Source organism: Dipodomys merriami, unplaced genomic scaffold, assembly GCF_024711535.1.
Source record: "Dipodomys merriami isolate MVZ:Mamm:240054 unplaced genomic scaffold, mDipMer1.0.p SCAF_44, whole genome shotgun sequence".
NCBI lineage: Eukaryota > Metazoa > Chordata > Mammalia > Rodentia > Heteromyidae > Dipodomys > Dipodomys merriami.
Window position 1 is genome coordinate 5,823,313 of NW_027206002.1, and position 25,101 is coordinate 5,848,413.

The 25,101-nt window shown below is 46.8% G+C and overlaps 1 protein-coding gene across 9 annotated transcripts in view; it reads left to right on the plus strand.

Moving 5' to 3' along the window:
• Positions 1-25,101, plus strand: part of Sgcd (sarcoglycan delta) — a 913,825-nt gene that overhangs the window by 855,326 nt on the left and 33,398 nt on the right. The window lies entirely within an intron of this gene.

The window sequence follows — 25,101 nt, forward strand, 5'->3', positions numbered from 1 at the left end:
GTCCCCCAGGGACTGGTGTTGACTTTCAAATATCCTCAAGTGGAGCAGGGTGTGAGTGGACATGAATGGTAGGTTCACCACTGACTACAGGAAATAAGAAGGAACTACCAGCAGACAGACAGACATAGAGACAGAGCCTAAAAGCTATTCTAGTCATCAAATGACAAGCTCCCCCATCCCTGAAGAGAAACACATCTTAAAAAAAATGGGATGTGGATACAAATTCAACTGTCGTTTCTACCCTGTAATGATAAATGGCTAAATGTCCATAAGTTGCACTCCAAATGAGTGTCTCGTCGTAGATGTGGACCACAGGCCAGTGGATCCCGTTACACAGGCCACACCCGCTGTCCCTCATTGTGGTTTGAATCCCTGCTGTGCTGAAGAGGGGGCTGAATTCCCTCGGCTGGAAATGCAGCATCTTATTCCAAAGCCCACAGCATTTCTTAGGGACTCCCCAGGTCCTTGTGAATATAGCGAAGGAAGAAAAGTAGGAAAAATGGGGGAAACAGTAGAGGGGAAAGGAGACCCTTGTCAGAGCAAAACCCTGTACACGCCGGGTGCCGGTGGCTCACATCCTAGCTACTCAGGAGGCTGAGATCTGAGGATTGAGGTTCAAAGCCAGCCCGGGCAGGAAAGTCCGTGAGACTCCTAGCTCCAATAAACCACCAGAAAACCGGAAGTGGCGCTGTAGCTCAAGTGGTAGAGCGCTCGCCTTGAGCTCTTTTGCTCAGAGATAGCACCCAGTCCCAGAGTTCAAGCCCCACAACTGACCAAAAAAAAAAAAAAAAGAATTAATAGTTTCTGCTTTGCTAGAGTTTTGCTTTGTTGCTTTCTTAGAGTCTTTGCTTAGGGTGTTCACAAATAATCCCTCAAATTCATACCAAAGGGGAAAAGAAAGGTGGGCATGGCTAGCTCACACCTGTAGTCCTGGCTACTCAAGAGGCTAAGATCTGAGGATCTTGGTTCAAAGCCAGCCCAGACAGGAAAGTCCATGAGGCTCTTATCTCCGATTAACCAATAGAAAACCAGAAGTGGTGCTGTGGTTCAAATTGGTAGAACACTAGCCTTGAGTGAAAAGAGCTCAGGGACAGCACCTAGGTCCTGAGTTCAAGCCCCATAACCCACAAAAATATAAAAAAGAATCACTTCTATCTAGACACATAATGTGTCAGTACCACAATGTGTACAAATGTCAGTACAAAGGTCAGTACAAAAGTCAGTACCACGTGTCTTTCTCAGGCTGTGTTGTTGACTTTCTCCTTGCAGAGTAATTCTGAAATAATGACATGCTGATCTAGATTCAAGGCTGCACTTAAAAATACACCATGCATGATATTCATTCCTTGAAATAAGAAAAACGAATCTTGAATAGAAATTAGATTTTAATACATTCACGATCTTAGAATGTGAATATATTAAATGTTCATTTGTTCATTCTTTCTCTGTCCTGGTGTCTGCATAAAGCCAGATAGAAGGAAATCACTGATCTCTGGCTGTTCAGGATCTGAGACCAGAAATGGGCCAGCTAGTATTGCATATGTATTTTCTATAAGAACACAGGTCCCCTTTGAAGGCTTGTCTTGCTCTGAGGATTCCTTTCTACTGTGATGTTTCCTGTAGGATTCAGATCCTACAAGAATGTGAAGTAGGCTGGGAAATCTTAGTTTGCAAACGCAGCTCATACTCACCATGATGAATGGGACCCGGTTATATGGACTGCTGTATTCGAGAAGCCAACTCTGTTCCCCAAACCTTCTCCTGAACTTGGAAGAAATCACAAACAAAGGGGAAGATTATGAGAGAATAGTTTTTCACAAGCTCACTCAGCCAGTTCGCTCATATGTTTGTGCATATATGTGTGTGTGTGTGTGTGTGTACGTGTGCACACATGCGCACGTGCACACATAACTATCCTGGGACTCAAACTTAGGGCTCAGGTACTCTCCCTTTTTTTTCCCCCTCAAGGCTCTAGGGCTGTACCCCTGGAGGCCCAGCTCTACTTTTGGTTTTGTGGGTTAATTGGAGATGAGAATCTCATAGATGTTTCTTGCCCTGGCTGCCTTTGAACCACAATCCTCAGATCTCAGCCTCGTGGGTAGCTAGGATAACAGGTATAAGCCACCAGCACTTAGTTCATGCGTATGTTCTTACTTTACAAACATAACAAGAATCCTGCCTGATTGCCCAATCTGTGTACAAGATTAGGGACCGCTGACCAAGTACTCGTTGGACGCTCGGTAGGCAGTCCTGATACATGCTAAACAGTTAGAAAGCAGAAATAAGTAGAGTACAACCAAAATATAACCTCCACTAACAATGTAAGCGCAATAGTGTGTGCCAACACTCATTGTTAGGATGGAGGGTTGAGCAAAGGCACGGGCAATATAGCAATGTCAGGTAGAAGTGAATAGTAGGCTTTATTATTCCAAAGGAAAAGTCAGTTTCTCCAGCCATTTAGTGTGGGTACAAATAACCTATTTCTGTAGCTCCCCAATAGATCCTGGTGTAACTACAAAAATGGGAGTGCGGGTCTTGTAGTAGCCCTGTGCCACCCACTTTCCATAATGAATTGTGTGAAGGTGATCGCGGACATGTTAGAAAAGACTAAGAAGCATTTTCAGTTGCAGCAATGAACACATCACCGGACTCTGGACTGAAAGATTCACGGATTCCTGAACTTGTTTTACAGCTCCAAATAAACAAGTGCATTACTTTGTTGCCCGTTCCTTTTCCACATCATATATTTCCAGGATTCCCACAATAGGGCACACAAATCGTGATGTGCATTGATCACTCCCAGGATGCACCTGGACATCCTGTAGATGTTTTCTTTTCCTCTACTATGTCGCCAGGGGTATAACCAGAGGCAGGGCAGAGGGGAACATGTTTTCTGAATCCATTGTCATTTGTTTGCAAGCATTAACCAGAAGTAGGAATGATAGTCCACACCAGATTCTGTAAGCCGCCTCCCCTAAAGGGGTTTTGAGGTTCCAGTCTTTCAAACTCAACCACATAGCTCAGATCATTACTGGACATTCGTGGACAATCTATAAAGGCTGCAGCCAACCATGAACCAACCTGGGGCTCCCATAGTCAATTCATCGTCATATGAATCCGAGAGGGCCGAGGTAAGATCACGCTCATCACCTCAGAGCAAGTGGCTAAGATGGAAAAAATTAAAAATCATATCTTAGAGGAATGATTAATCATTACAATATACAAAAAGGAAAGGTACAACCCTAAAATGGGAAGAACTTGTCAAACCAAGTGCTAACTAACATGGCCGTGTTTGAGGACAGGACACGTGTGTGTCTATCCACCCACCTTCCTGGGGTTAGAGTTACTTTCTGCTGCAGGAAAGTACCGAGACTTGGCCGCTGTGTGTTCATCTTGATTAAAGGGTGAGCCTCTGTCATTCCTCCCGTACGTTAGGTAGGGTGCATTGTTCTGTTATTCTTGAGAAACTGCCGTCGCTCTCCACTCCTTTTCTCCTCCTCCAGAAAGATGGTCCTGCTGAATCTTGCTTAATTATACCTTTCCTAATCCTGGCCTCAAGTCAGCCTTGTTTTATTTTAGTTAGAACCTTTTCAAATCAAAAAGGAATGGGAGTTTAGAGGAATACCTCCACAGATTTTTTTTCTAACCTGAAATAAGCTAAGAGACAGAAGCAAATTCAAAACCAGTCCACTGAAGGCTCTCTTGGTTTTTTTCTCTCTGCTTGATTCAGAAGTTTCCCTGGTTTGTTAGAATGCAGTGTGATATAAATGACAGCAGGACAATAGATCTCGGTGAGCTTTAGATAAGCTTGTCTAATCTCCTGACCCAGGGGTCAAGTGCCACATTGGACCAAATGTCACTCCCTCGTTTGCTGTCCCTCAGTGAGTCCCAGAGTCCTAAACAAAGCACTTTCTGGTGACCCATCTGGGCCCCTATCATTACCATCCCTGCCTCCAACTTTTTTATTTACTTTTGTTTTTTGTCTGATACAGATAGGGCTTGAACTCAGGGACTAGGGTGCTATCCCAGAGCTCTTTTGCTCAAGCAAGTGCTCTACCGCTTGAGCCACAGCGCCACTTCCGGTTTTCTAGTGGTTTATTGGAGATAAGAGTCTCAGCCTGTTGCCCAGGCTGGCTTTGAACCATGATCCTCAGGTCTCAGCCTCCTAAGTAGCTAGGATCAAAGGCATGAGGTGCCAGTGCCCAGCTCCAATCTTTTCTTATTTTTAATTCTCCTGTTCTCTTTCCTATTCCTTCCATGGAGTCATTTCTGCTTTCCTTTTTTGTGTAGTTTGTTCTGCTTTCATATTTTAACTTGCAGAAATTCTTTATTACATATTATATATGTTGTATATTACAGAATGTCTAATACGTTCTATATCACATTACATACATTTGTATTTCATATACATATAAATGTATTTTAATACTTATACATCTATTTTTCTTTTTATATCACTGAAATTTAGATCTCTGTCTTTCTGATTAGTGCCCTATCAAATAGTGATTTGCATATAACTGCATTTTTCAGGCTAAAGCACCAGGAATCTGTAGGGAGTTTGTGTGCAAAGACAAATGATGGCATTGCTGGGATTTTTTAGGTGGGTGGCCTCAGTTGTCAAAATTTTCATAGACCTGTTTGCTCGTCTGGTCAGTTTCCCCGGTGAGCCCCTTGCTTGGAGTGGAAGGGACCTGGGAGATTTTATTTTCAGCATTCAAGGTTGTACTTAATCCCCTGTCTTCAGCGTAGTACTGATTGTGTTGTACGGGAATTCGATCAGGAGGTACAGAGGAGCCACATTTTGAGAGGTAGAATTGGGAGTCTTTACTGGGAAGTTGGTAACTGTGAGTCTCCAGCACGTGTCCCCCCAAAAACTTACAACCTTGAATACACTTAATACTGCTCTGTTCTAACGGACAGCTGAAGAGGGACGCCCTGGCGACCTGAGGAGATGCTGGGGCCTAAACAGAGTCATGGTCAGGGGTCCCCCCACCCCTGCCTCCAGGAATTCAGACACACCTGTCACCTGGGGTGGGGGGTAGGACTTCACCTCTAAGAGGTTTTAGAAAGTCTTTCATCCATCAAGATGCCAGGATGGCACCAGTTAGACCCAGTATCCATATTTCCATTGGTGATTACAAAGGTCTTCGCCTCACGCGCTTAGCCCGCAAGCAGATCCGCAGCTGCCTCTCATCTGTTGGGGAGGAGAAAGGCGGTCTCCAGGAGCTCTGGTTTTGCCTAAGGGCTTGTATATCTCTTTCTTCTGTCCATCAGAAATCATTTCCAAAAGTGGAAAAGCCACGCCTTGCCCTTGGCAAGCAGTTCCATCACTTCCGGTTCCTCTTCCATCCTTGTGTTTTACCACACTCACGCTGAAGTAGAACCACACTGGGCGCCTCGAAAATTCACCAGCTTTTACCCATTTCTCAATTGTGGTGATCATTAGTTATAGAGGAAAGCCAAGTCCTCCCTCGCCTGCTGTACTACCTCCTATTTACAAAGGAAGATGCGTTTCTAATTCTTTGGTTGTGCGGTATCTCAGCCACAAGAAACAGAGAAGCCACGTTTTGAGAGATGGAATCGGGAGTCTATCTAGGGAAACCGGTGACTGCAGGGGAAGACCTGTAGCCCCTCACATACACTCAGCACTGTCAGAAAATTGACAGAAACTGAGCCATGAGAGCAGAAGAGGAAAGGAAGAACAGAAAAACAGTACCAACAAACCACATCAACACCAACAGAGAGCTGAAGGAGACATGGGGACACGAGGCACGGCAGAATGGCGCCTAAGCTGGTCTGTGCCTAGTGTCAGGAGCTGGGGACAAGGTCACAGGAAACCCCAGAGTCTCCCAAGTTCAAGCACAGGACTGACAGGTCCAGTAACCTATTGTCCAAGTCCCTGCCTCTAAGAATTGAGGCACGCCAATCACCTGGGAGGTGGGACTTCACCTTCCTCCACCATGAAGACAAGATGGCACCAGTTGGACCCACTTCACTTTGAGATTTCTCCCCACACACACACACACACACACAAATACAACCGAACTCATGAATGATGATTCTCCTGCCCTGGCTTCTGAATCCTGCCACCATCACTCTCAAGTAACGAAGCACAGAGGCATTTGAATCCTCAGCCAATCCTACCTAGGCCCAAACCCTTAACCTCAAACAGAAAATAGATGCTAATAAATTCAGGGTCTTCAGAAATGTGAGTGATAAGTCATTTCACACTTCATGGCAGCTTCACTCTGAAGTCATCGCTTAAAACTTAATTACGATGCTCGTCCCTTCTCTAAGTGCAGATGGCATTCCTCAGATGAATTTTTTTCGCAATGACAACTGGGGAACAGAGTGGAGACACTAATTAGTTATTCATGATGGAGAATATTGACTGTGTACTGATTAAAAGAAAGTGTGGAGACCCTTCTTAATGTGATGCAGCTATTAGTTTATGGTTCTCCCTCGGGTCCCCACGGAAAGCTCTTTGGAAAATGATGGACATGTCCTTCATTCAGCCTTGACATGCAGATGTGCGTGTGTGTGTGTGTGTGTGTGTATGTGTATATATATATATACATACATATATGTATATATATATATATATATATATATATGAGTGTGTGTTTTTAATGTGTGCCAGGCATTGATTGCTCACACCTATAATCTTAGCTACTCAGGAGGCTGAGATTTGAGAATCATAGTTCAAAGCCAACCCCAGCAGGAAAGTCCAGTGAGATTTTTATCTCTAATTAACCACCAAAAAGTTGGAAATAGAGCTGTGGCTCAAGGGATAGAACACTAGCCTTGAACACAAAAGTTCAGGTACAGTGCCTAGGCTCTGAGTTCAAGCCTCAAGACCAGCATACACACACACACACACACACACACACACACACACACACACACACACACACACACACACACAATTATGCATGAGAAGCAGAATTGAAGTGGAGAGCACAAAGTTGTTGGGCTACCTCTGACAAGACCCCTGCTTTACTCTGCTTTACACAGAGGACCATTTGCAAGACACACCCCCGTAAAGGAGAGGACCCAGCTCAACTCCCATGCTCAGGGAGCCGTGATGCAATGTATTCAGTGCTCCAGCAATCCATTCCAAGAGTAGACATCAAGAAGGGACATGGGACAGATGTGTGTCAAGGGTCCTGTCAGGTTCCCATAGCATAGGAAGGCCCCACACTTTGCGCAACATCTAAGGTTCTTAATTAGCCCTCTGTTTTAATGATCTGGCTTGACTCAAGGGCACAGGATTAACAGGGCTGAATAGGACACCAGCTCTGATGGTCAGCAATAGCAGATCATGGCCTTAGCCAGTCATAAATGTTCCATGTGAAGGTAAGGGGGACTCTTCCGCTATGGGGACCATGGGAGCGGTTGGTCAAGAATTTGAAGGAGGGGTGATTAACTTGGTGGCCTTCTAGGTCTATAAGTTTAGGACTTAGGCCTCCACGTGCTTCCCACCGATACTTGTTATGTTAAGATGCCCAGAAATGCTCTTTCCATCTAGTAGTTCAAGGCCAGGGTCCGCTAATCAGTATTTTCTGCACTAGGCAGAAAAAGAATCTATTCACAGAGTGGTTTGTAGTTTGTATATTTCAAAGCATCTTCAAGCATCTTCACCATATTTTAAAACTTTTGTGTAAAGCCAGGAGCTGGTAGTTCATGCCTATAATCCTAGCTACCCAAGAGACTGAGATCTGAGGATGGAAGTTCAGTGCTAGCCCAGACAAGCAAGGTCATGGGACTCTTATCTCCAATTAACCACCCAAAAGCTGGAATTGGAGCTGTGGTCAAAGTGGTAGAACACTTTCCTTGAGCACAAAAGCTCAGGGGCAGTGCCCAGATCCTGAGTTCAAGCACCACAATCAACAACAACAACAAAACTTTGTGGCCTTCTACCAGAGGAAGAAACCAAGGGGTTAAGATGATCACCTCTTGTGTGGCATCATGAGAAAGGTGACCTCTTACAGCTCAGAGATTTTTTTTCAAATGACAGTCAGTGGCTTAGGATCTGTGCCCTGGTGTCTCTACCGGTGATGGTTAGAGACAAAGCGCTGTGGTCAGGTTGCTGGATGCCGGGTCCTAAGTCGCTATCTGCTATGGTGGGACTCTGTCCCAAGTTTTAAAAACTTATTTGTGTCCTAGTGTCCTCAGCTGCAAAAAAAGGGTTCAGATAGATTTTTGTGAGAATGATAGGATGAAACATATAACAACTTAAAATGGTACCCTCCTTTTGGAGGCTTTGTTGTTAAAGCAGCAAAGGGTTAATCATTCTTGAGTGATGGAAAGTCTACCCCAGCCAGGCAGAAATTTGCCTGAATGATAAGCCTTCTCAGTAACAGCAAATGGTTAATTGGCCATTAGTCAGGATAAGCAGGATGACAATAAAGCTAGGTGAGACATTCATTTGTCAGGCTGATCTCCAACATTAAAAGTGAACTATAACTCTGCTAGGATTCTCTTGTAGGAAAGATACTTTACTGTCTTCTGAAAGCAGGACAGCACCATGTCCAGAAGACTCCGAGATGACGTTTACTGGTGGGATCCAAACAGGAGTCTAGATGGACTTTGCAGACTAACCAGATCGGTACGACCCAATTGAATTTTCCCCATCCATAAGTCATTGAACACTTGGCATGCATCTGAAGTATGCTCTACATACTGATTAACGAGGCAGACAGGGCCCTTGTTCTTGTGGATTCTGTATTCTAGCAGGAGAGACCTTGAATGCCCAGGTAACTGGATTGAGGCTCTTTGAGCCTCTTATCTCACTTAACCACCTCTGGGAACAGGCAATGACGTCATCCCTGTGTGATTGATGAAGAGCTAGAGGGTCAGACAGCTTTGGAGCCCTACACAAGGATATTGAAGGCATCAAGGAGAAAATAGATCGTATTTGCATTCCTCTTTATAAAGTAATACTGCCAGGCAAAAGGGATCTCTGTCAGCTAAAGGACAGAGGCATCTCAGGGTCCTATTGTGCTTCTTATGCCGTCTATTGAATTTATGTAGAGAGATGTAGAGAATGTGAAGACAGACCCGTGATAACCTTGAAGTTCAGTGTTCTGCTCCATGCCCCACTGACGATTCTGCCTCTGACTCAGAATACAAATTCACCCACGTCCTGGGGAATACATAGGAAAAGCAGTTATCAGAGCATAGGTTTTAGTCCCAGCCTACATACCTCAGGCCTTTATCTAGAACTAAGACCTGGGACATCCTGCAATTACTACTTTCTTTTTCATTTGCTTCTCGTTGGTCTCCTTTCCTGGGTTGTGCAGTTAAGTCAGAGATTCTCAACCTTCGTTTCCTATTGGAACTCCATGCATGCAGTTGTGAAATTGGAATGCCAGTTCCTAGTCAGTCTCCAGGCAGAAGAATTAAGTGAGCATCTTTAGAAGTATGCTATCGACATTGGTATTGTTCAGAACATGCCTAGAGGTTCCATGGTGTAGCCAGGTTAGGAAGTAGCTTAGAAGAGGACAGGCACTATGTCAAATGCCCTCCCCGTCTTACACACATTGCATAAGCTGCGAAAGCAATGAAATAAGGATACTGGCACCATCTTAGCATAGTGGATGATAGGAAATTGGGTTTAACTGGTGCCATCTTGTCTCCATGGTGAAGGAAGGTGAAGTCCCATCCCCAGGAGATGGGCATGCCTGAATTTCTAGAGATGGGGGGTGGGGAGGGGGGGAACTTGTGTGATAGGTGATAGGTTACTGGACCTTCCAGTCTAGGGGCATGAACTTGGGATAGTCTCATGCTCCCTGTGACCCTGCCCCGTGACTGTGACCCTATTTAGGCCCCAACCAGCTCGCCCCCCTCCCCCGTGCACCACGCCTCATGTCCCCTGGCTCTCCTTGGGTCATGTCGTCCCGCTTCCGCTCTCCATTGGTGTTGATCTGGTTGGTTGGCATTGTTTTCCTCCTCTTGCTTTGCTGCTCTAGTGGCTCAGTTTTCTAACAGTGTAAAGTGTATTCAAGGCTGCAAGTTTTCTGGGGACATGTGCGTCAGACTCCCAACTCAGCCTCTCAAAATGTAGCTTCTCTGTATCTTGCGACTGGCTTCTCATATAACACCAAGCCTAGTAGAGTAGCAGATGGTCAATGAATGAATGTTGAATAAGCAGAGAGATGGGGAGACGGAGGGACGGCTGAGTGAACGAGTGAATGGAGAAGACATGAAGAAGACAATTAGAACAATTATCAGATTTAAGTTCATAGAGCAACTAGGATCAGATCTTTGTTTATAATGACTTCAGATTGCACAGAAATCAGTAGGGGTTTTAGCTAAGTATCTACGCCTGTGCGGAGTGTGCTCACATCACTTAGAAGTGTAATTCTCTTTGCCTCCCTTAATACGCATTCATCTCTGAGCTTGGCGCCGCTCCATCCTGACAGCCCAGGCAGCCATTACATCAAAGGCAAATGGCTCATTATTATTTCTTCAGTGACTCATGTTTGTCTGAAGGAAGCAAAGATAACAAAAAGGAAATTATAGTTTGTGTGGAGCGATATGATTGCTTGTAAACCAAGCAATAAAAGGGAAGTGTATGGCGGCAATTAAGAATTCCCAATCTGTCCTCCAAACAGGGGAAGGGGCGGGCGGGCGTGGGGCAAGCAGTGTTTGCCCTAATCACATGCTAATTGGGGGTGGGAGAAAGACACTGGAGTATCTTCCACACCTGAGAAACGCGCAATTACCTTGTGATAATTCTGTGGGTGTCAGTGCCACCGTGGGCACATCACATTTCCGTTCTGTTTCCTATGTATAAGTACAAGTTGAAGTGACTTGTCTCTGCCTAGCAAAGAAGCAGGGAAAAGAGGAGCGGATGAAGGAACATTTGCATGGGTTTCTGTGATGGTCCCCAAGACCAGTCTGTTGATCCTCTACCGGGCTGTCAGTTAAGATTAACCTCATCAGCAGCTATCTAACCCGGAAGTCAGTGCGGCAAAACGAGACTGCAGAAAACCTAACGCCCTTTTTTTTTTTATTTTAGTGTTGTTTTTAGAGTATTTTTATAGAGTTGATATAGAGGAGTTACAGTTACATGAATCAGGTAATGAGTAATGAGTACAGGTCTTAGATGCTCAGGTCACACAATTTCCATCTGTCAGAAAATTCTCCTTCCCATGATAGACGGTGTTTAGAACAAGACACTGCCAGGTGCCAGGACAAGATGATAAATATGCAAATCTGGGAGGCCTAGGATTGGAAAGGCCTCTCCACACATGCATGCACGTGCGCACGTGCACACACATACACACACACACACACACACCACCCTCGAGCAAAACACAACCACACAAATGGATATAGCGTCTAGATGACAGCATCTGTCTGTCAGCCTAGATTCCCCACCTCATACCTGGCTACTTTCCCCTGTGTTCCCACCAAGTGTAGCTCATTCACTCTGGGGGTAACTCAAATAGTGAGAAGGTAAATAAAGCCAGCCAAAATTCAGTGGTAAACAGTCTCGGTCTTAAATGTATATAATATATATATATATACACTATATAATATGTGATTACTATTACTATGTTAATATAATACAATATTGTAATTGATAATAATTGTGATACTAGTATAAGATATAAGTATTATATAATTATACACACACACCAAGATAAATGATCTAGTACTCCGTCTAGCTCTCCGGCTCTTTCCTGTTCCTGGGTCGCCCTCGTTTGCTGCTCCTGACCACGTTTGTGTGTTGTGCGCTTTGTTCTCCTTGGTTTCGTCGTGGAGGTTGCTTCTGTTAGTACCAGTGCTGGGTTTGTTCAGCACCATTCCTTGACAGGCGCTCTATCGCTCAGCCACACTTCTAACCTGGCTTTCTGGGAGAGTTTGTTGTGGGTTTTTAAATTATAATTCAGAGTTGCTTAATATGACAATTTGTGTCTCTTCTTTTATCTTCTTTTTTTTTTTTTATTCCTTTGGTCATGGGGCCTGAACTCTGGGCCTGGGCACTGTCCCTCAGCTCTTCAGCTCAAGGTTAGCGCTCTACCACTCGAGCCACAGCACCACTTCCCACTTTTTCTGCTAATGTGGTGCTGAGGAATCGACTCAGTGCTTCATGCATACAAGGCAAGTGCTCTACCACTGAGCCACCTTCCCAGCCCTCTCTTCTCTTTTCTTTATTTGTTTTTCCCAAGTCCTGGGGATTGAACTCAGGGACTGGGCACCATCCCTGAACCTCTTTGTGTTCAAAACTAGTGCTCTACCACTTGAGCCACAGCACCATTTCCTGCTGTTTCTGAGTCATTTATTGGAGTTAAGAGCCTCACGGACTTGCCTGTCTGGGGTTGGCTTTGAGCTGAGATCCCCGGATCTCAGCCTCCTGAGAGTAGCTGGGATGACAAATGTGAGCCAATGGTTGCCAGCTCTTCTCTTTAATTAAAAAAAATCAGTAATCTCTTTTGAATTAGCCTGTAATTGTCGCCGTGTTTCTGGGGTAGGGTGTGACAAGTCAGCACAGCGAATGAGCTGCTGTGTGAAAGTGGGGTACCTGGCATTTGCCTTCCCTCCTCCTCCCTTTACCAAATCAGCCTCCTGCGGGCTGCTACGAGAAGCAAACACAGGGGAAGGAGGAGTTGTTTCAAGGTGGAGCCCAGACATCTAGGATGCGTGCACAGGGGACATTAAGACTTTCTGGAACAGAGTGAGGGGAGATAAAGCTCCCCACCTGTCTTCTGGGGTCTCTGCAGGCCGCAGCCCGTGAGGACAGGCCGTGTAGGTGCCGGGTTTGGAGCAGGTGAGTGGTGACTCCCAGCTGGTTTTCCAGGCTGGGTGGGCGGAGCTGCTGAAGGCTGGGGCTCCATTTGGTTCTGTGTCACTCTGCTCCAGTGATCGCGCAGCCTCAGAAGTGCGTGCGTGTGTGTGTGTGTGTGTGTGTGTGTGTGTGTGTGTGTGTGTGTGTGTGTGTGTGTGTGTGTGTGTGTGTGTGTGTGTGTGTGTGTGTGTGTGTGTGTGTGTGTGTGTGTGTGTGTGTGTGATTTTTCTTAACAGGGGAATAGGCTTCAAAAGGAACAAGCTGCTGACTCTGGCTTTCTCCCTATTCTTCCGAATGAAACTGTACAAATGCAGAGCTCTGTCTCTCGCCTCTGCCAGGAAGGCCCTGTCTTCGGGCTCTGTCGTGGCGCTGCCTTTAGAATTCAGCTCTGTGAACAGGAGCAAGAGCAGGAATGCGGTGCGGACGAGGAACAGCAAAGCAGTTGGGGAACACGGAAAGAAGCCAGAGCAGCCAACTGTGAGGCGAGCCGGAGGCCCTGGCACCCGGGCCGGCACCCGGGCACTCAGGGCTCTCCAGGGCCCCGAGGCAGAAGAGGCCTGGGCTCCCCCTGGAGAGCACTACGCCATGACCCAGGGCGCCGCCATCTGCCCTGGCACATGGTGCCCACGGCACGCGTGGGCGGGTGGGCGCTTGGCAGCGTGGATGCCAGCCCTCCCCTCCCCCAGCCTCTCTTGACACTGGAAGTTTCACAGGTATGGCATCCCAGGAAGGCTACCAGGAGCAGTCTGGTGCCACAGGGGCTCCAGGCTCAGGGCTTTGAGCCCCCCACTCTCTGTAAACAAGCACCCAGAGACAGTCCTAGCAGAGGACACGCAATAGGCCGCAGGAAATCCTATCCATGCTCAAAGATGTTACGAAGTTGACGGTGGAGCCCTTGAAACAGACACGGACTGTCCTGTCTTCAGACATGACTGAGCCTCCCGCCATCGTTTGCGCGTCAGCCATCCAGGGCCCCAGCTCGGCACTCTGTGCTATAGGGCACCCCGATCCCCACTTCCCGCCTCTCCCCCGCCATCTGCCTCTGTCTCTATAGCACACTCCTTTGTGGGTCTATGTTATTCACTTTGTAACCCGAACCAAAGCGGACTGGCAGGGCTGCTCTCCTCCTTCTCTGTCTCAGTCCTTCTCTCCATGCTCGACACACAGTCATTTGGTAGATACTTGTTGGAGGAGAGACAAATAAGTAAGAATAAATCAGAGCCAGCTCTCCCTAAGAGAAGAGATGGATGGTGTGGTAGACAAATTTATATTTCACTGTGGCGTAGAAGTTCCTATATTTCACTGGGCTTGACATAGGTCTGAAAGCCTTTATCAGACCAAAAAAAAAAAAAAAAAAGCTCAGACAGGCCAAGCATGATGGCTCACGCCTATAACCCCACCTCTCTAGGGTAGAGAGGCCGAGACTGGGAAGATGGCGATCTGCAAGCCATAGCCCAGCGTGCAGTGGTGCGTACATGTCACCCCACGCCACGTGCAGGGCCGAGATGGATCTCAGTGCCAAGCCCTGGCAGAGAAGTCCAAGAGACCTAGTCACCACAGAAGGACGCTGGAGGTGATGGCAGTCACCCAGATATCCACAGCGGCAGGAGGGGGACAGGAGAAACCGCCAGCCTGCCCCGATGACTGTCGTTTGCAATAGCCCCAGAGCCTCCAGCCGCTTCCACAAGGCCTGGGAAGCCTTCCCCACATGGCTTCATGCCTGCCTGCCCTGTCGAGGAGTGGATGGCTCAGCTGGGGAGGCCACAGGGGTGGCGCCGATTACTTCAGTGCTCTGGCAGCCACCAGCTTCTCCAGCAGCTCCTTAACCAATGTTTATTGAAGCGAAGTCAGGCTGAGCTGATGTTCTCTCATGCCACCAGGCCCGCCTTGCCTGTTCTTGCTCTCTAAGTGGGTGCAAAGCCCTTGAGGAAGAATTGTGAAGGATTGTGGCCGCCGTGGCCGTGTGCTGCACATTGCATTTAATCCGCAAAACAATTCTGTGAGGCGGTGACTATTATCTAACTCCCATCACGGGTAAAGTAATGAATGCCCAGAGAAATGTGCTAACCCCAAGGCCAGCTGGGAAGTGTAATGGCTCTGTTGCCATTTCAGCTTTGTCTGAACTCAGAGATCTCCTGGGTCCGCTGCCCCTTCCGCTCCCCACCCCAAGCCTGCAGAGAATGGCTGCACTGTGCTGTCTGCAAAGGCTCTGGGCCCTTGCTTTTTCCTCCAGTCCTGGTAGGATCAGGGTTGCTGTGTGATTAACACGCAGAAGGCCTCATTTGGCAGTAGAACCCTGATGGATCATGCGCGCGCGTGCGTGCGTGCATGTGTGTGTGTGTGCACGTGCGTGTGCATGTGCGTGTGTGTGTGCGCGTGCATGCGTGCGTGCATGTGTGTGTGCTAGGATCTTGTACAGCATGCAGCCACAGCTGTCTTCCTCCTTGAACGCGATCCCTGCTGAACAGCACGGCCGTAGTACTGCTGGGTTCTAAACTCACTGAGCGGCTGATGGGTTTGTCCGAGTCGGGGAGACAGAGCTGCTGCTGCTGCTGATTACATTGACTGTAGATCCATCCAATGATTTCAGTGAGGTGCTCCGAGGTAGCCAAACGGAGCGACTCCTTAGAATAATCGGCCATGGCTTGGCTTGAGTCTGTGATCCGATCCCCTTGGTTTATGGGAATATTCTACAGGCAAAGCCAGAGCCACGGGGAAATCGGGCCTTGAGGACTTCACGGGGCCATTCCTTAAAGCTCACCACTCCTGCTCCCAATTGTCAGCTTCTGTCAGGATTTAATAACCATGGCGGTGATTTATTAACGTGTCTGATTCCCTCTGGGGGCAGCCTCATTTTTCAAAACCAGCCCACGCTCCCAGCAGCTTTGATGCACACTTGCCTGTCCATCATAGACACCTGCTCCAGCAGCCAGCGGCTCCGACTCCCCGCTACCGTCTCCTGGGACCTGGCATGTGGAGGAATAATGGAGTCATAGAACCTCCCCTCCCCACCGGCCCCCCCCCCCGCCACTGTGGCAAGATCCATTAGCCAGAAAAGGCAGTGCAGCCCGGGGCTGAGGGACATGGTGACAAGATTCCAGGAAAACAAGCCATGTGCTGGTAGCGCTTCTCAGAACCTTCTCGTCTTCGTGCATTTCCCTCCCCTTCCCCTCCCCCAGCAAGAGGAGGGGGCATCTGAGAAGATGGGGCTGTGGAGGAGGGGGAGGCGGGGTCTCAGAGCTGCAAATTAGAAATGTCTCAGATTGGGATCTAGACCTACCGAACATCAACAGAATTCAAAATGCGCTCACTTCCCACCTTTTCATTTCATGGGATTTTCTTTTCTTTTCTCCTGTCCATCCTGGGCCTTGAACTCAGAGCCCAGGCACTGGCCCTGAACTAGCATGCTACCACTTTGGGCCACAGCTCCACTTCCCGTTTTCTGGTGGTTCACTGGAGTTAAGAGTCTCACAGACTTTCTTTCCCAGGATTGCTTTGAACTGTGATCCTCAGATGTCAGCTTCCTGAGCAGCTAGGATTACAGGCGTGAGCCACCCGCGCCTGGCTTTTCTTTTCCTCTTCTAAAAAACCATGTAGCACAAGAACCAGGAGACAGAGCCAAGAGAAAAGAAAAGGCGAGCTACTCACTGGAGGTAGAGAATTCAGCTAGCACAGGGTTCTATCACCCAACCCAGTAGCTGTCTGAGAATCTCTTTCCCCAACTCCAAATGGGCCCCAAAGGTCACTCTTACCAAAGCGACCCATGGAAGAAGACAGGAGGTAATGTGTCTGGCGTCATAAATTGCTATTTGCTGACAAGGTGCACTGGTAAGAACCCAAGGCAGGTTGCAGCCAGAGAGAAACCTGCCATTCACTTAATTCCAGCTTTGCTGGGATGAGGAGTGTCATGATTGACTAATAATGTCTGTCATGGTCGGTGTACAAAGAGGCAGCGCACAAATGTTGGGTGTCTGCCTAGATGAGTAGCATGGGACATTCAGATAGGGGAAACATCAGGGCTTTTTTGTTTGGTTTTTACCTCTTGAAAACAGATTTATTTTTACTTCACAGTGGCTGTGTTCATATTAAACCCCACAAACTAAATGTATCAATTCCCCACCGCCCCCCCCCCAGAGTTGAATGTTTACCCTAACTGTATTTCCTTCATAACTGATGCAATGGTACATTTGCATTCACTGCACACTAACTTTGGCTCTATTTTTCTTCTCATTTGTTATTTATTATATTTTGCCAGTCATGAGGCTTATCTTAGGGTTTGGGTGCTGTTCCTGAGCCCTTTGGCTCAAAGCTAGCACTCTACCACTTGGAACCACAGCTCCACTTCTGGTTTTCTGGTGGTTAACTCAGTTTCATAGATTTTTCCTCCTGGGCTGGATTTGAACCACAAACCTCAGATCTCAACCTCCTGAGTAACTAGGATTACAGGCGTGAACTACCTGCACCTAGTTCATTTTGTTTGTATTGTGTATTTTAAATTAACATATAATCTTGTATTTTTTATTGTGTATAACATAATCATTGTAGAATGGTTAAATCTAGCTAACAATTACATTACCTAATTGTCATACTAAAAACATGTAACACCCACTGTGTTTACCTATTTCAAGAATACAGGATGTCTCCCCTAATTAGAGTGACTGTAACAGTTATCTACACATTTATTCCTAACACCTTTTTTTTTCTAGCATAGCTTCACGGTCAATATTGGGGACTTGGGGTTACTTTTTGTGATGGTGGGATTTTGAACCCAAGCATCAGATTTTGAACCAGCTGAAGAATTGGCTTTTCTGTACAGGAGCATTTTTTAACCTTTTACTATGGCAAGTGGCAAGCGTATGTAGAGCACAGAAGTGGCACCACAAACTCTTAGATCCCTATCACTTACCTCCCACAGTGACCAGGTCACCAGATCATCACTTTCCCAACCTTGAATTATCTAGAGGCAAGTTGCAGACACATACATTTGTGAGCAGATTTCTTTTTAACTTGATATGAACCTTTCTATCTTGCTGTCTTCTCCAATGAATGCTTCAAAATGGTTGCATGTAACACTGAGGCAAAACCAGACTGAGATACTCGTGTATATTTTGTTCACACGGTAGCATGTACCTACAGTCCAGCTACTTAGGAGGCTGAGGGGAGGCCCCATCCCAGCACATACACATCTGTCACTTAAACGCACGGTCATCTAGCGAGGGTATAGAGTACAGATTACAAGTTGGGAAATACAATTTACAATATATGAACTTGCCTATAGACTGAGTCCTCAGGGGAAAGAAGGAAGGAGAGAGGCAGGAGGGAGGGAGGAAGGAAAGACTAGGTCTCTTGTTCTTGACCCTTCCCTGTTGTCTTCTAGACCCTGAAGAAGAAAGAGAGGGGAAGGCGGGGAAAGAAGGAGATGAAGGAAAGGCAGGAGGGAGGGATGAAGGAAAGAAAGTAGCTTTCAGGTCTCCTTCCTTACGCCTTCTTAAACCCTAAAGAAGGAAGGGAGAGAGGGAGGAGGAGAGAGGAGTCTCCCCACAGTCTCTTGCCTTCCCTGTTGTCTCCTAGACTCTGACACTGAGTGCAAGGTCAGCTGCCATTTGTCTTGTACCAGCGTATTTTGCTCTTACCCTTCCTGCCCCATCCCCGCGCTGTTCGCCATCTTCACTGTGGTTGCCTGGTAAAATATTGCATCTCGAATGGCTCCGGTGGCAACACTGTCGAATCCCAGCTTCCGCTGGGGAGCCGTGGGGTCTAAGTGGCTGGGCTGATCTTTGCGCCCAGGTATGGGTCCTTTTCAGAGGAAGTGCCCACTTCCTCACTCCTGAGGTGGGCTCTGTGCGGAGCCTGGGAGCGCGGACTCCAGTTCATTACCCGCCTCTGCCTTCGCCTTGCTGTGCTCGCCAGCCGTTCGCTGAAGGCTTTTGCAAAAATCCCTGGATATTTACATTCAAATCTGAACCACAGCCAACTCGATTATTCTGCCTATTTGCTTTATCATCTTCTATTTGTATAATCCTTGACAATTCTCAAAAGTCACTTCTAAATATTACTCTCTCCCACTGTCCCTGTCTGAGAGAAAGAACAGAAGTGGGACTCACTTGATGAAATTAAAAGGGTGGGAGGAGCCAAATACTATTAATAAAGACTTTTGCACTTTGGCCTTCTTTGCTTAAAACCAGACGCAGGTGTTTTGTTTTCCAAGCTCTTTCCTAAGTAGAAAAATAAAAACACATCCATTTAATTAAAACATCATTCTCCAGTGCCCTAAAAACCTTCCAGACTGCGTTATTTTCCCTCCCCACTGAGACATAATTGAAGATTGATATGGTCCGTTTTATTAATTAGGCCCGACTGGTTTTCCCACAGAGAAGAAAGAAATGTGTCATCTTTTATGCCAGCCGATTTAAATAAAAATCCACTTGGATTTTTTGCCTTTTCCTGCTGGGATTGCACCAATAGAACCAGAAAGGAAAATGTGAACTATTTCCCTTCCTCTCATCCTCTGAGGGAAATGTGAATCATTATAGCAACTATATTGCCTCTTGGGACACCAAGGAACTACATATTATGTGCATTTTGTTTATTATGTGGTGTGTGTGCATGCATGCATGCATCATGCACGTGTGTACATGTACACACACGGCATGCATGCACACCAGGACTGGGGCTTGAACTTAGGGCCTCACACTCTTGCTTGGCTTTTTCCAACTCAAGGCAGGTGCTTTGCCCCTTGAGTCACACCTCCATTTCCTAATGCAAGATTTGCACCATTAGTCTCTTCAGTGGCTGTGAACCAATGAAAACCAGTTGAGTGAGCATTTAAGAAGAAAATCCCAGGGGTGGCTGCTCTTAATTTCAGGGACTGTGGTGGGGGGTAGGGGAACAGGTTGGCACGCTGATTTTATGTGTGCACTTGGCTTGATCCATAGTGCCAAGCGGTTTAGTTGAACACTGTACTGAATGCTTCCACCGAGGTGGCTTCTGGCTGAGAGTAACATTGATCACAGTTACCTGTGAGTGAAGTAGATGACGCTCCATCATGGCAGCGACCTTTTCCAATCAGCTGAAGGCTTCATAGGAAAAGACTGGAGAGAGGATTCCGCCACAGACTGACGGGCTTTGGGTTTCAGTGGCGGCTGTCCTCCAGCGTGCTGGCCTCGCCTGCCAGATCCCAGTGGCAGCCCACCTTGAAAGCACAGCCCATCCTCAGAACGGCGCTCTTACCCGCCCCAATCTCCCTCCCCTCCTCCTCCCCTCTCTCTATATATGTATTTAATGTGTTAATCTATTTTGTATATGTTTATATAGACTATAAAATATATATTATACCTAACTATATTAATGCAAGTTAGCATACAAAATACATAGTAATAATAATCTGTTAATACATATTTATATAATGGGTTTATATACTAATATATTAACAGAAGTTAATATATACACTATAGTACATAATGTAATATATTAATATATTTTATATGTCAGTATATATTTATATAGTTGTATTAATATATACGATATATTAATATATGCCTAAATATATTTATATTTCATATAAATTATATTTTATATAATTATATATTATACATTATTTATGTTCTATATAATTACACATTATATGTATGAGTTGTGTATAATGTAATTATACATTATATTGTGTGTTATCTAGTGTTATATAATGTAAATATATTCATTTTATATTTTACATATTATGAATATATATATATAATATTTATATAGTATTGACTGTATTCCTATGGCTGTATCCGTGAGGAAGCGAACGAGTCAGGCAGAGGCAGGATCTTCTGGGCTCTGTTTCCCTGGAGGTCTGCGAGCCTGTGCGTGTTGCATCCTATGACAACGCTCGGGGCTAGTGCTGGCAAACTGTCGTGTGCAAAGAGCAAGAGAGCCGGTCCTTGAGGCTTTGAGGCGCATGCGTGTGATGCTGGTGAAAGCATCTCCTTTTGCTGTTGCTGCAACGGCATAGACAGTGGCCGTGACAAATGGCGGGCTGTGCTGCACCAGCCCACGGGCAACTCAAACTGGGCCTGGGGCCACTGCGCTGTCCCACATAATCAGTGTTGCGCTGGCAGGCTGGCTGGCTGGCAGATAGAATATGGGGGCTCTACCACACTCCCAGCTCCTGGCCACTCATCACGTGCATATAGTTCACACATAACTCCAACGTGCCAGACAGAACACCATCTTTTATTTTTCTGTGTCGGATTCTAGTTCTCATTTTAGGACAAGGGCAAGACTTAAGCTTCCCATGAGGGCTGTAAGGGTTCCCGGTCCGATCTCCGGCTCCGATGTCTTTTCCCTGCTGCTATCCAGGGAGGTGAGGTCCATCATCCTCTCTGGTCCCGCCCCCTCGTTCCCTCCTCCCAAGCTCTTCATGGCCAGTCAAGCTTTGTGTCCCTTGAGGCCACCATCTGTTGCCATTCTGTCCTTGCACCATGGAAGGGCAGAGAAGGTTCTCAGAGACAGGTTAACGCCCTTCTGCCCTGTCACCCGTCAGCCATGCTCACCCTGAGTGTGGCCCCAGACCCTTCTGCCATTTTAGGGACTATATTGGATCCTGTCACCTCATCCTGTCTTTCCCCATGATTCTCCCGCCATCACCAGCCTCTGCCCTCCAGCTGAACCAAGCCAGGCCCCTGGGTTCTGGCCCAGGAGTAAAGAAAAGCTTCAGCCTTAGTCTTCCCAGCTGAAGTTCCCCTGCTCAGCCAAGCTTTTCACATTCAAAAGACAACCAGACTCCTGTCTTCTTGGAATTGTTCTTTAAAAAAAAAATCCTCTCTTCAAACAGGGAGGAGGACATGATTGGCTTTTCCATGGGGAAGAACAGCAGAAAAAAGAGAGAGAGAGATGAGAGCAAGGGAGGGAGAGAGGGAGGAGAAAGAAAGAAAAAGAAAAGGAAAGCAAAGAAATAAAGAGGGAGGGAAAGGAAAGGAAGAGAGACAAAAAAGAAAGGAAAGAAAGAAAAAAGAGGGCAGGAGAGAAAAGAGGGAGGAAGAGAGAGAGAGAGAGAGAGAGAGAGAGAGAGAGAGAGAGAGAGACCCAGTTTTGAATGTCATTTGTGGCAGAGTTTCAGTTAAGAAAAACTGTCCTTACATACATATGCATGCGTGCAGTCTTCAGAGTCTCTCATTCTTACCATTCTACATTGTGAGCCTTGAGCAGAAAACAAACATTCCCTGGACCTATGCGGCAGCGGTTGATCCTTAGACATTTTGCATGTTTAAGAGCCCATTTGCCTGTTGTCTTAGGGGGCAGTGATGAAAATGTTCTAATGGGGTTTATGGCTGTAGTTGCACACATCTTTAAGTATCATAAAAGTTACTGAATTGCGTACTTTAAATGCATTTATGATCTGGTATATGAATTATATCTCAGCAGAGTTTTTTAAGGAAAGAAAATAGATGAGGAAGGCAGGGTGGCTCTGTGGAAACCTGACTGTGTGACTCAGAAAACGATGGGCATTCCTGGGAGATGTTCCCAGGCACTATCGTTCACTTTGTCTGTTTTCATATACCATGCGACGTGCCTTAGCCCACTCCCTGCCCCTCTCCCCAAACCCCTTACATTCCTGACTGAGCTAGGAAATCCTGACGCATCCGAGGGAAACAATGTAGATATTAGCCATCTCCATCAAGGTTTCCTCAACCAGCAAATGTGAGACGAGGGCCCCTTCCATGTGCTCATATGTCAGCTCCAGATTTGCTGCCATAGCTTGCTTCACACGCTGTCATAATTGCCTGCTCCCCAGACTGTGAGAGTCAGAACAACGTGCATCACGTCTACCAACTAGCCCCATTTCTTGGAAGATAGTACAGGGTGGGCAGGTGAATGGATGCATCCATGCACAAATGCTTGGATGGATAGATGGATGTTTGGATGGATAGGTGGGTGGGTGGATGGTTGCATGTACATGGATGGATGGGTACATGGATGGATGAGATGAGTGGATGGATGGGTGCTTGGATGGATAGATAGATAGATAGATAGATAGATAGATAGATAGATAGATAGATAGATAGATAGATAGATAGATAGATAGATGAATGGATTGGTACATGGATGCATGGATGGATAGATGTTTGAACTGATAGGTAGATGGGTGCTTGAATGGATGGTTACATGGATGGAGGGATGGGTGGATTCATGGATGGGAGGGAGGGAGGGATGAGATGAGTGGATGGATGATACGTAGATGGATGAGATGGGGAGGTGGATGGATACGTAGATGGATGAGATGGGGAGGTGGATGGATAGGTGAATGGATGCTTAGATGGATGGATGGATACTTCCTTAGAGGGTTAGGTGGACAGATGGATGGATGGGTGGATGGATGGATGCTTGGATGGATGGATGGATGGATGGATGGATGGATGGATGGATGGATGGATGGACACGTGATGGATGGGATGGATGGATGCTTGGCTGGATGGATGAATGCTTGGATGGATGGATGGATGGATGGACACGTGATGGATGGGATGGATGGATGCTTGGCTGGCTGGATGGATGGATGGACACATGATGGATGGGATGGATGGATGCTGGGATGGATGGGCACATGGTGGACAAATGGATAGACAGGTGGACAGATGACCTACCCACCCATTAATATAGAGTTTAGGAGTTTATTTCAATGTGCTAAGAACAGACAACAGCTATGGGAAGGTGCCTTCCCTCTTCAGAGCAGACAGACAGCAATCGCAACTCAGATTGGTCATTTCGTTTTCAGAATTTCAGTTGTTGAGCGGCGCGTAATGAAGGCTTTCTCTGGGCATCACATTTGCTATTATAATTGACCTAGCTCTGCTGCCCTGCTGTTCTCCCCGCGTGTTTATAAATTAGAGGACATCTTTCAACTTGGTGGGGGAGCTGTGTTCTCACACAGAACGGGGAGACGGCGGGATGGGTTGGACAGTTTGGCAATACCATGGCAGCTCAAGTGGGGAGCCCTCCACTCTCTCGGCATGAAATCTCTCACCACGGCAGAAACAAATGGAATGGAAACATATTTGCAGGACCAGACATTTCTAACCGAAGCCAGGAGCACAGAAAACATGCTAATAATAACAATAATAATACTACCAAGGCTTTCTCTCCGTGACTGCTCCTTGCCTGTTCATCTGATTGCTTCTCACGGCCTGACACCGTCACCAGCTCAGATGCCAACCTCTAAAAATGTGCGGGGCCTTTACCAAGATGGAAATCAGAAAGCACCTCAGCCGCCACAATGCCCACCCTGCTACGAACACAAGCCGTGCCTTCCACAGGATTCTGAACAGATGGTGTACTCATTTGTGTCCCGAGTTGTGACCGCTCATTACTGCTGGGCACAGCTGACATCCCAGCCGGGCAGTGGCCTGGGGAATTCATCTCAGAAAAGCCGAGTCGGCGCACGCACAGCGGAGACGCACCAGCCCAGAGTCCTGGCTGTGGTCATAAGCCAGCGGGGTGCCCTGGGCCAGTTACTGAACCTCTCTGTGCTCCAGCCATCAGTCTGTACAGTGGGGAGCTCACTAGCGGTGTGGTCATTCTATTAGGACCGCCATGTTGTCTAGTAGACAACGGAAAATCGAACAAGTCTATAATAAGTTTGGGCGGAAAAGCGCACCTTTCTGCGCAGCACCCGCCTGCAGTTAGTGCCAATCCCTGCGTGGTGTGGGCTAACGTCATCATCCTGAAGCTTGCACGCACTTGGCCCATCAAGCTGGTGATCGCCTCATCTCGGAAAGCAATTAAATTGTTCCTCTCACACAAAGGGCCCTTGTTCTTGATTTTTCTGAATCACTTGGTATTTTAATCAGGAGGTACCCTTACACATAAAGAGGCCAAAGCTTAGGGCCTACATCCAGTCTGGTAAGCCAAGAAAGGAGTAACGTGTTATTACCCATAACGAAATCACCCACTTTTGTTTCCTGAGAGACCTCCCAGTCCCAGTCATCACATACAAGAAACACAGACCTGCAGCTCTTCAGGTACTTCTTGAGTGTATCTTATCCCAGTGTAGCAGTGAGCACCTGTAATCCCAGAAACTCAGGAGGCTAAAGCAGGAGGATCACAAGTTCAAGACCAGCCTCGATGACATCGTGAAACCCTGTCTCGTCTCACTCATTTGGGCTGCACAGAAAATACAGATTCCGCAGTGCACAAGAGCGAAGACCTCAGAGTTTCTTCTTGAGGTCAGTACATTCCAGCCACCAACTTGCCTGTGATACCTAACTGCCTCCAGATGCAGACATCAGTCCCAGTGTGACTGCCCAGGAGACACCACCAACCTCAGA